Genomic DNA, 11,877 nt, shown 5'->3' with positions numbered 1-11,877 from the left:
TATACCGACTCGTTTTGGAGAATTGTGATTTTCTTTTAAAGGTTTCAATTCTACAACAGGTGTCGCAGGATTTCGAATTCAAATGCTTTTTTGTATAATATACCTTCCTATATTATTATGTAATCGATTTGTAGTATACGTGCGATAATAATGATATTTTGTTTACAAACACTTTCAACTGTAACTACACAAACGTAGGAAATGATTATAATATTATATTATTTCCTATGAAGTCGGGTAACTAGAAAAATCCGCTTTCGTGGATCGTAGTTCCGAAATAATTTCAAATATTGATATCGCGTATGGAAATAATTGGATTTTCGATGTATAACTCTTGTCATTAAACAAATTAAAAAGTGTTGAGGACAAAAAATATTCAAATGCACATAAATAAATTATATTTATATATTCTTTTAAAAAATATTGTTTTTTAATGATTAGAAACCATTGAAATTTGATTTCCAAAAACATCAATACTCTTTGTAATAACGAGTGTTCAATGATAAAAGAATCACACAAAATTCATACAGATTGGGGGAAAATATTTTAGGGTGAGCGAATGAGGGAAGCTGTATCATCCCATTATCACAGCCAGTCCTCACCTGATGCCATTATACTATTGTACCTACTCGTCAGGGAATTGAAGTCGCTTCAATTACGCTTACGATTGATATAATAATAATAATAAATTTTTCGACGCGTGTAAGTCGTGTACCGGTCTTGAGATCGATGCCCTTGGCAAAGCTGGGCACAAACTAGTTAGAAAGTCAAAGTTAAGTTAGAACGTTACTTTTTTATTAACTTTCTAACTTAGCTAGTTACTTTTAATTCATAATAACTTTGTTACCTACTTAACTAGTTGAATGAATGTGTAAAATAATCTAATTTAACTCGTTAAAAACAATAAATAAATAAAACTAGTTTTTTTCGTAGTTTTTTTTTTAATTCAAAAAATCTAAATTGTTCCTAAACCTGCTAATCATAAACTGTAATCATAATTAATTATTAATAGGTAATAAATATTGAATACCTATTAAAAATTTTATGATGAAGAAATTTAAATTTTTATATTATTTCTTATCAATTGTTTATACTAGTTGTACCTATTTCTTGTAATATACGTTAACCACAGTCCACGACGCCTATAATTAAAATGACCAACACGAATATGGTATATGGTATATCGGATCATATATTGTTTGTATATTCCTTATTTTGTTATATATTCTGGGTTCTATTGAGTTTCCCATCAATAGGGGCTATTAGTTATTAATTATTACTTACCTACCTACTTGAAAGTTGAAACATTTGATCAAATTATGAGTCGTTCAATATAATTTTTATATTGTCACCAATAATTGAAAAGGTTAAGTCAGGTACCGAGACATCGTGGAATTAATTTATGTAATACTGAACATATTTTGAACAGTAACGGTTTTCAAACTTGTATTTTAAACTATAAGAAAAAAACTAACTTCTATTCTAACTTATTTTCACCAAACCAGCTTTAACTAACTAGGTTAAAAATTCGGAAAATTTCAGAAACTAATACTTTTATTCTAGCGTAATGAGTTTTTGCATCAAGCTAAACTTAACTAGTTGCAAAAAATGGATAACTTGCCCAGCTTTGGCTCTCGGTTCGTGAAATGTGCACGAGTGCAGTGGCGGCGATATCGGTGCATCGCAATATTTATTATCACACCTAATAGTTATAGTTCACTGCAGCTGTACCCGCGTGTTGTGGCTGTGGATATATTAGCAAATAATTATACAAATGTGTTTCATCACCGCCTTCGGTTAACCTCGCCCCCGCGGTACTACGACGTTTATTATTATTATTATTATTATTATTGCTACTACTACTACTACTACCTACTACTACTCGACGGTCGGTTGGAGTGGAAAACGAGCTACTATAATACAATATATCTATGGTTACCTGCGACTGGGTGAGGCCACAGCCGTGTGTAAACACTCGTGTACTTACTCGAGTGATCTCGACTCAGCCGAGTGCACGGCCAATGGATGCCGTGGCTGTATTATGATATTAGGTCCGCCGAGTCCGTCACGACGTTCGGTGGAAAATTTATTATTTCTAGTCGCGGATGTTATGCACATAGTAGCACCGGAAAGAAAATAATCTCAACGCGACGACTAGAGAAGAACGACGGGATATTTGAAGACAAGTCTTGAAAAAGTAGCACTATTTTTCACTGACGATACAATTTGACATTATTATGATTAAAACTAACACTTCATTTTTTCATATTACCTCTCTCTTTCACGCTGAAATAATCGATTCTATCATATTATTACTATTATGTTTTTTTTTTATCATTATTATTATTAACCCACGACAACATAGGCGATTGGGAGTATAATAAACAAATTTATGAATTTACATTTACAATAATTATAAAATAGTAATATTTACAATATTTGTTGAGTAGTTTCCGGGTTTTTTGGGAAACATAGTATTGCCAGTTGGAAGTCATAGATGATGTGGGTAATTCTGACAGAACGTTTATAGAAACCGTTGATATTCCATTGAATGAACGTGACTATCATAGAAAGTGGAATTTTTATTTTTATTTTTTTTTTTGAGCGGTTAGTTAGTGATCTGGGTATGCTTTGAAAAATGAGGTTGGATAATTTAGTGATTTTAGTTTTCAAAATGTGGTGGGTCAATATGGGTCTAATTTGTTCAATTACTTCAAGTTATGATATAATTGTTGTATTATATAAATACATAATGTACCTACAATGGAGAATCGTATTCGTTCTTTGTGTGCAGATATACATATTATAATTCTTCGTATACTCTATACAGGGAGATTTTTTAAACATGCTCAGCCCCATTTTTTGCTTTAATATTGCATTTATTTAAATTCCGATTTTTAGAATTTTCAAGTAGGTATATCTAAAGACGATATTCAAATTCCTGATTTTTTTTTTGTACTACTTAGGGAGTGTCCTGTGGCGATACCAAAATCTATTTTTCAAATGAGAACAAAAATTATTTAAGAGTAGTTTTATTGAGAATTTTGATGTATCTAAATCAAAATTGTAATATGTAGTTTCTGAGTTACTAAAATGTTTGTACTAAAGATAATAATCCTTAATTAATACGGTTTTACAAAAATAGAAGTTATTATAAAATATAAGATACCTAGTTATTTAAATTGATAGACAATAGTAATTAGTAACATTTTCAAATCATCTCAGCCCCCAAATCTACTTAAGTTACTACCAAAGACATATTCTTAATGTATAAAGCTGTATAATTCAAAAACTACTCGTTAGAATTTTGATTTAGATATGTACATAAACATTTTTTAAAGAAATACCTGCTAAATAATTAAAAGTGAAAAAGGGTGATTTCTTTTTGAAAAACAAAAATTTGTATTGTCACAGGATCATCAATAAGTGGTACGAAAAATCTCAGATATTCGAAAATATTGTCTCCTTGTGTATTTAAAAATTACAAAAATCAGAATTTGGATATATGCATGATTTAAGCATACAAATAGGGTGAGCGTGCCCTTAAAAAATCACCATGTATAGCGGACACAGTAAAGGACACTAATAAATGTGTCCACAATGTGCAAGAAACTCATTTTCAGTCACAATTGAAAAGTGGCTGCTATTAAGGGGTGTCTGTAAACAACAACGTGGTTTCATCGGATAGCTCGAATACCTAAATAATAATTTGATGTCTCAATATTTAATTTTTTTTTATAGTTAACGAGATCAGTAAAAATGTTTACTGTTCAGACTTAAAACTCCCATTCTTATGGTTGTCGTAATTTTCACGAGCTTTAAAATCTTTCTTCACCTTTTATTATGTCGTTGACAATAGTCTTACCTTACAAAATGTTATATTGATCTTTCCCCGCGGCAAATACTCGTATAAAAGTAATGAATCTAATAATAATAAAAAAAAAATGTTAAATAAAAGTTATTATAATATCATTATATAATTATTAATACGCTTATTGTTCTGAATTATACTGTTTAACAAAATCTATAATTTTACTATACATTATATATATTGTTTTTTTTTTATAAAAGAAATAAAACCTGGGCACCAGTGGCCATAATAAGTCTGGCGGTGATTTAAATTATTATTTAGGTATTACATTGTATACTTATCATAAAACTTGTTTAAAATATTCGATTTTTTTTAAATACTTAATGTCTTGATTGAATTATTATGAATGAAGCTTGGATAGTGACATGATAGATTGGACTGTTGTCGGATAGTCATGTGTGGATTCGTCTACTGAGAAAGGCATTATTTGAAACAAAGTATAGTTTTATAAGAACCAATATCACAATAATTGTTATTGGATGCTGCGCATTGACGGTATTGCGGGAACATCGGAATGAATGCAAAAGCATATAAAAGTGATAACCTGATAAAATATTTGTTGTGATTTTAGAAATCCATCAACCATTTTTCTAGGCCACCGTTTTCTACAACGTTAGTATTCGTATTACCAATATTTTCTTTTTTTATAATTCATAAGTTATATTATTATATTGACACTGTTTCAACTATAATACTTCTCGAGGTGAGTCTCGGCAGTCCTAATTTAAGTATAGTTCAATGTACGCAATTATATGAAGGGTGCGGGCCGTGTAGATGTTTAAAATATGATTTTAAGTGTACGCAAAAACCTAACCATAACGTCTATAACTACCGCAATGCACATGCCAAACTGATTTCAATATATCACGCGAACTAGTCCACATTTGTTATCACTTAAAGTGTTTTTTTGTCTGTCCAGTCGCCGATCAGTTTATCAGATAAAACTTTTGAAAACAGAATTTGAATTTTGTCAACGACTTGAGTACTTAACTATACATATAATTTTTGAATTTTGAATTTCAACACTTAAAACATATTTATTAGATAAATATTTATTGTTTTATAATTTTAAATATTAATATAGGTAGGTACTATTAAAAAATGGGCGAGCGAGCGGAAATTTAAAAATGGAATTAGTCGATTCAAAGTTAAGTCGTTGACAAATTTTAATCTGTTTTTGAACTATGGAGTAAAACAATACGACGGACAGTGGGTACTTTTGATATATAAATGTGTAATCGTACCTGAGAGCTACTTTAATCCACTAAAAATGTAATCGGTCTATGATATTCGCTGATTAGACAAAAGTATTATAAGTATAATATTATCATGTCATCATGAACAGTTCAAAACCAATTAATTGTATCGGAAAACTGCGGGAATAGCCACTGTGATGTAAAGTATTTTATAAATACGGGAACATTTTTAAAAATGTGGAAGTTTTATTATTTTATATCCAATCTCAAATAGTGTGTTGTTCAAAATAAAAGACCGCCCTTTGGTGCATTCCAATATTAATTTTTTTTCAGTATATATAAAAATATTACATTTTTCAGATCATATTTGTTATAAATGACCCCGTTAAAAAAAAAATAACTACCTACAGCAAAAATAATAATTATAATATGTTGTTGACTTTTTTGTAATTTTTAGATGTGGATTTATTTTTCGTTTATTTTAGCTTCACGGTGTACAATACATTATGTTAATTTGTGATAACATAATTAACCTAACAGTTGATAAGTAGTATCAACTTAGATTATTTTTCCTTTGTATAACATATTATTATTATATTATGTTTCCTTCTACCTTCCTACCTAAAAATTACAAGTTTATAAAATATGCTAAATTAATAATCTTTAAAAATCATAATCAAAAGAATATAATCATTACGATGTTAGAGTAATAGTGGCGCATAAAGTTACAATTATTGTATCTTACATATATTTATATTAGGTGGATTACGAATTTGTATATACAATAATAATAAATAGATAGTATTTATGACGATCTAGCTGTGCACAGTAAATGTGGCAACGTTTTAACAAAAAAGTCTACTAAAATCATTGTAAAAATACGTTTCAAAAAGTCGATCTTGATTTTCGTCGCGAAATTTGAATAATAAGATTATTAAAACTGATATTCTTAACGGCTATCTGAGGTAGGAGTGCGTGCAGTGTAACTCTACGCGTCGTTAAGACTTGTAAAACTAAATATTACTTAAACAAAGCGCTGAGACGTCATATAATTTTTATAAGACTCTCGTGTTTTTAGCCCCAGGTAGGTATAATATTTATTGTATTCCTCTTAGCTCAAACCACTTCTTATCACCGCCATCGCAAATCCAAACAGAATCAAATTAGTCTCAATCGCCGACGATCACGTTACATAATAACAATAATAACAATAATAACAATAATATTTTTTAAATTCGGTTTTCAAAACAGTTTTAAAAAAACGCCATTTTATACTACTCACACAATGTCATAGGTAATAATATTGCGGATTCGCCACAAAACCGTGACAATTCGGATAATATTACTTATACCTATATTCGAGCAGGGTGTTTGTTGCCACTGAACGGTTTGATTAGATTTGTAATGGCCGAACAGGTCCAATTGTCCAAGCTGGACGACCGTATAATAATACTCTGTAAAAAATTAGTTATTTATTTAAAAAGTGTATATTGAATAACGAAGTTTTTCTGGGTTTAAATATGTTTATATTTTACACAGAGCACATTACATTATCATTATTAAAGATGCTCCAGTCGGTTTTATCAAAAGTAAAAAATAATGTAGATTTGACCAAACCGAACATAAATGTCGTTTATTTTAATATATTTAAATTCTGTATCATAAAATAAATGCAGGGGCTGCAATTGATAAAAAAAAGTGGATTTTAGACCAAAAAGCCAAACAAAACTGAAGGAATTTGGTTTGACTGATTTCAATATTCAAAACTGATTTTTATTGATAATCAAGTTTACTATAATATGTTTCCATCGAGGCGATTTCGAACATCTATTTTTTTAGCTGTGAATAAAAATATGATATGTTAATATTAATACGTATTATGACACTATAACAATAATTAAATTGTAATATTAAAAATCGCCTCGATTGAAACTTAGTACACGTCTTGTCCTAATACACGTCTTGTTAATCAATCATAATCCATTTTCAAAATTAAAATCCGTCAAACCGAATTCTTCCAGTTCTGTCAGCCTATTTGGTGTGAAATTCACTTTTTTTTTCGTCGACTGGAGCCCACTTAACATTCATTGAAGACTTATACGGCGTGTATCTAATACAATTGATCGAAAACTAAAAACAACTAGGATATCCCTTGTCCCGTCATAACGATACAGTATATAGGTACACCATAATATTAATTTCGTTACTGCCGTCCCCAGGTCATGTGTTATGTATAGGCTAGGTTTCTATGATAGAAAAATGAGCCGGTGGAAATTTTCGCTGGCCCTTACTTGAAACTCTGCGCACGCCTATGCCTTTATTATTCGTATGTGTACGCGGCGTATCCACCGACGCTTGCACGTGTGGGTCGGGTGGGGTACATTTTTTCCGCGTGCCACGGAATTTTGACACCCCTCCAGGACGATGGTCGGTGGGTCTTTTCGGTGGGGAGGGGGGAGGGGACTTTGCGAGATCTTTTTCCATTCGCGTGCGACGACGATTGAATCAGGTAAAATATAATGTGCTCCGCGGAGAACGGTCGTTTCCGAGGTTGGTATATCGTATTGTTATTATTATGTGTATATATTAAGACGCGTCGCGGGTATAGTTGTTAGGCAGGTACCTACGACGACGACGACGACTAGAACGCCTCGTATAATATTGGACGACGAGTGGTCTTCGCATTCGTTATGGCGGCGGCGGCGGCGGCGGCGGTTGACAATTATAATTGGATGGCAGACGGTCTAATTGAATTGTCGAATACACCTGTCACGGAGGAATCAGCCGACGCATACTCGCGCGAGTTTCAATTATATGGCCAACGGTCTGCGGAGGATTTATATTATTCGACGAGCACACCACGACGGGCCCCGTCGCCGTTCGGCCACGGTCGTAGGTAGTCCTCTCCGCGACGGTGCTGCAGGATTGAGAGGTGGTTCAACGAGACGGAGAAGTTTTGGTTACCCCGAGAGCGTCGTCAATTTATCAAATACATACGCGTGACCCGTATCATTGATTGGTCGATTATCGTACATTACGCGCACCTTTCGATTATACCCACCTCAACAGCACCCTACAACACTCGAGCGACCACCAAAATACCGGAAGAATTAACCAGGGGTTTCAAATTGCGATAATAAGTAAACGTCAACTAGTGGGGCCACTCGATTAATGCAGACAGCGATATTATTATAGGTTACAACACACGGAAATCGTTATGCTAATATTAACTATAAGAAACACAAACACCATGTTGTTATGAATCTAGGGGGAAAAATCCCGGGAAAAAAGCACCAGAAAAAAAAGACCCGAAATAAAATCCCCGGAAAAAGAAATATCCCTGTTATAGGAAAAAAAGCCCTTTATTACCAACAAACACTAAACATTCAATGATTATGCTCTAATTATTGATATTATTTAATATTTATTTTTATATTTAACACAATTTAAAACAAGATACCACGTAAGTATAGTATATACATTGTATACACAGGTAAATAGGTTACCTGATTGTGTGTAATATTGTGTTAATGTGTACCTAAGTGGTATTCGAGAGGAGCTTTTGGTGCGTGATACCTGTGCGCACACGACGTGCCGGCGACTTGTTAAAAAGTTGTTGTTGTTATTAGAGTATAACATTCAACAATCAACAGATAATGAAAAACACCTGCAGTTTCGAGGAGTTCTGTTGCGCGGCTTGTTGGCGAAACGACATCGACGTTTACACGCGAAGTGTTAACGACGGGTCGATAAAACTAAATGCAGTCCGCTCGTGTATTAAATTTAATAGTTTTCAACAGCTTAAAGTTTTTTTTTTTTTTTCAGAAATACCACTTAACGGGTTTGTTCTACTGCTGGCACCGACGATGTTATGATCAATTTCCATAATTTTATAACGACTTCAAAGACATCCTTGTTACGAGCGTTCTGAAAGGAAAATGTGTCGCTGTACACAATGGAGCTGTAATAATATTATTATTAATTCTTATTCGAGCCTTTGATACTTTTTAATGGCAGTCTAATTACGACGTGACGGCGAACCATTTTCAATATTGATTAACACATTTTAAAATTAAAGCATCAACGGCATTCGCCCTGTGTTTTATATTTTAAATCAATGCGTTAGACATCGCGAGCAATGCGCCGAACGAGGAAAATATTCTCTACAACACAATCATTTACCTTACGTTTAAACAGTACACAAACATGATTTATAAAACAAACGATCACGGTCTGTGTGATAATGGAATATTTTTGTGAGAGTCATAATATGGTATATCTATATGATATTATGTGTGTTTCTGGCGAACTGCTCACGTAAATATAAATTGAATGCTTTATATTTTAGCGGGTTTGAAGTGTATTTTTATATAATAATAATAATAATAATAATATATAAGAAATAACAACAGCCGTCTGCGCATTAGTGGGTCGTGCACAGTTTGGCGGAGGCGGGCAAAAGTTCGGAGATCAGTATTATTCATTTTAAGTGTGGTGTTTATATGGGAATCACGTTTGTATGTTTTAGAAGATAATATCCCGTACTTAGGCTTTGAATTGAATATGTACCCACAATCGTATGTGAAAAGCTTTTTCAGACACAACCCAATTGAAAATGCCAATGCTTTCACTCGGTAATCGTTCATTTGGTTTTATGGAAATTCCGGAGTCGTGCGTTTTAGAAAATCTCATTTAACAGTAAGCTCAGATTGTGACTGAATTTATGAGGGTTAAGCTCGTTTTATGGAATCCCGATATATTCTTTCATGTGTCGAATTCACACTGATAATAACAACAATAACAAAACAAATAACAATAATATCATATATACGAATAATAACGAGGAGCGTTTTGCCATTGTCATTATTATATAAGTTGAATATAATCTAAATCTCCAACTGACGTGTGTTGAGTAGACGACTAAACATTTCCGAAAAAGTACATATTGTATTTTATAAAGGGGAATAACCAAATAACTGCATCATTTTTTTGTTAAATTTAATATAAATTGGAAAAATTATAAATATTATGAAAATTGTGAATATTTAAAAAAAATTGATAATAAACTGATTTTAATAACATATTATTCGTTATTTAGATTTTTTCTTGTGCAGAAATATTAAATATTTAATAATTATTATTACCTAACAAAACGCGAGTGAAGAAGGTATTTTTAAAATTAATTTACGATGAAATTAATTAAGTACTTGCAATTATTGACATGTTGTGCCGTAACTCGCTAGGTATTAAAAATTATTTAAAATCTACATTGTGATGTTTTATATTTTTCTATATCGATATAATATATTGTGTACGCGTGTACGACTTTTCACGATAAATGTATTGATTTGTTTTAATTATATAAAAAAAAAATATATATTGGAATATAAATTGAAAAAACATCTGATTAAAATGTTATTGTACAAATTAGGCGCATACTAGTGTAGTCTATGCTAGTGTACGGCGGTTATCTATCATAGTTAAGGGGAGTTTATTCGTTTTAGGGAACTTTCGAGAAACAAGAATAGTTTTAAATTGAATAAGGCGATAATATAATACAATGGTCAAACATTAGTTTAAAAAAGAGTACTTACTTTTGGTGGAAAGTACATCTTTAAGTGATTGCGCAACCGGCGACGACTGTCTTCTACAGGGTACTAATACACCACGTCATGGCATACGTTGTCAGCTCCGTCGTTGAAGGTTCCTGTGGATGAAATTTGTCGAGGAATAAAAGAATGATGAGTAACGATAAGGCGCGATGGGATGATTTGAAACAAATTGCGAACCACATTAAATCGAAACAAACATGTCATATAATATGGTGTACGGTGAAGGAATACGGAGCGCACAATCAAGATGTCTCGCAGAGAATTGCATTTGGCGATTCCGACGAATAGGTTCGGGGTGGTATTCTGGGGAAAAATTGTTATCTGTTAAAGTCCAATTTAAAAGAAACGCGAAAATGTTAAATGTCTCCTTACTGTAGTAATGTATTTATTTTTTTATTTTTTTTCATGCAGAGTTGAATTGCACTGTAGATTTGACAGTGAGGGGAAAATAATATTTCTCGCCCTTTTCGCTTGATGTATTATATTTTTTAAATGAAAAATCAACAATTTATTATGCAACGTGTATTGTTAAGTAAATTTGAACTCCCTTATAGTAAATAAAAAAAAACCTACCCAATACTACAGAAAGAAGCCAAGATATAAAGTATAATATATACCGTCAAAGTGCTTTAGTACACTGTGATAATTATTGAAATAAAAAATCAAATATGTATTAATTTCCATAAATGGTTAGGTAGGTTATAAAAATAAAACGAATTTCGTATACAGCTCGGCCTTGGCCCGCCGAGAATTATTTTCGTGATCGGTACAAAGATGCTTTTTTAAGCATTTTAAATGTCAATTGGAAACAATTAACTGACCATATTTCATATTAAATAATGAACCGGTAATAGCATAATAATATAATATCTTTTTTTATTACTTTTCTTTCTAATTTACTGTCAGGTCAAATTGACCCTCTTAATCTCCTTTCTTGCATTCATTAAAAAAAATCCCTACTTTGGCCACACGTAATAATTATCCATTTTATATTCCTGTTTGTAACACAAACCATGCTGCTAATGAGCCACTTGTAAGAATGATGAGGATTGCCAATACTGAACCGTCTAACTCTTCTAATTAATTTACTGTATCTATTATTACAATCATAATTTCTTTTTGTTGTTCATTATTAATTTTTGCCGTTTTTGTTTCTTATTAATTATTATATCTCTTATTGTATGCTGATATTTCATGG

The sequence above is a fragment of the Metopolophium dirhodum genome, chromosome 8 (genome assembly GCF_019925205.1).
Source record: "Metopolophium dirhodum isolate CAU chromosome 8, ASM1992520v1, whole genome shotgun sequence".
Classification (NCBI taxonomy): Eukaryota; Metazoa; Arthropoda; class Insecta; order Hemiptera; family Aphididae; genus Metopolophium; species Metopolophium dirhodum.
This window is presented reverse-complemented; position numbering follows the sequence as displayed.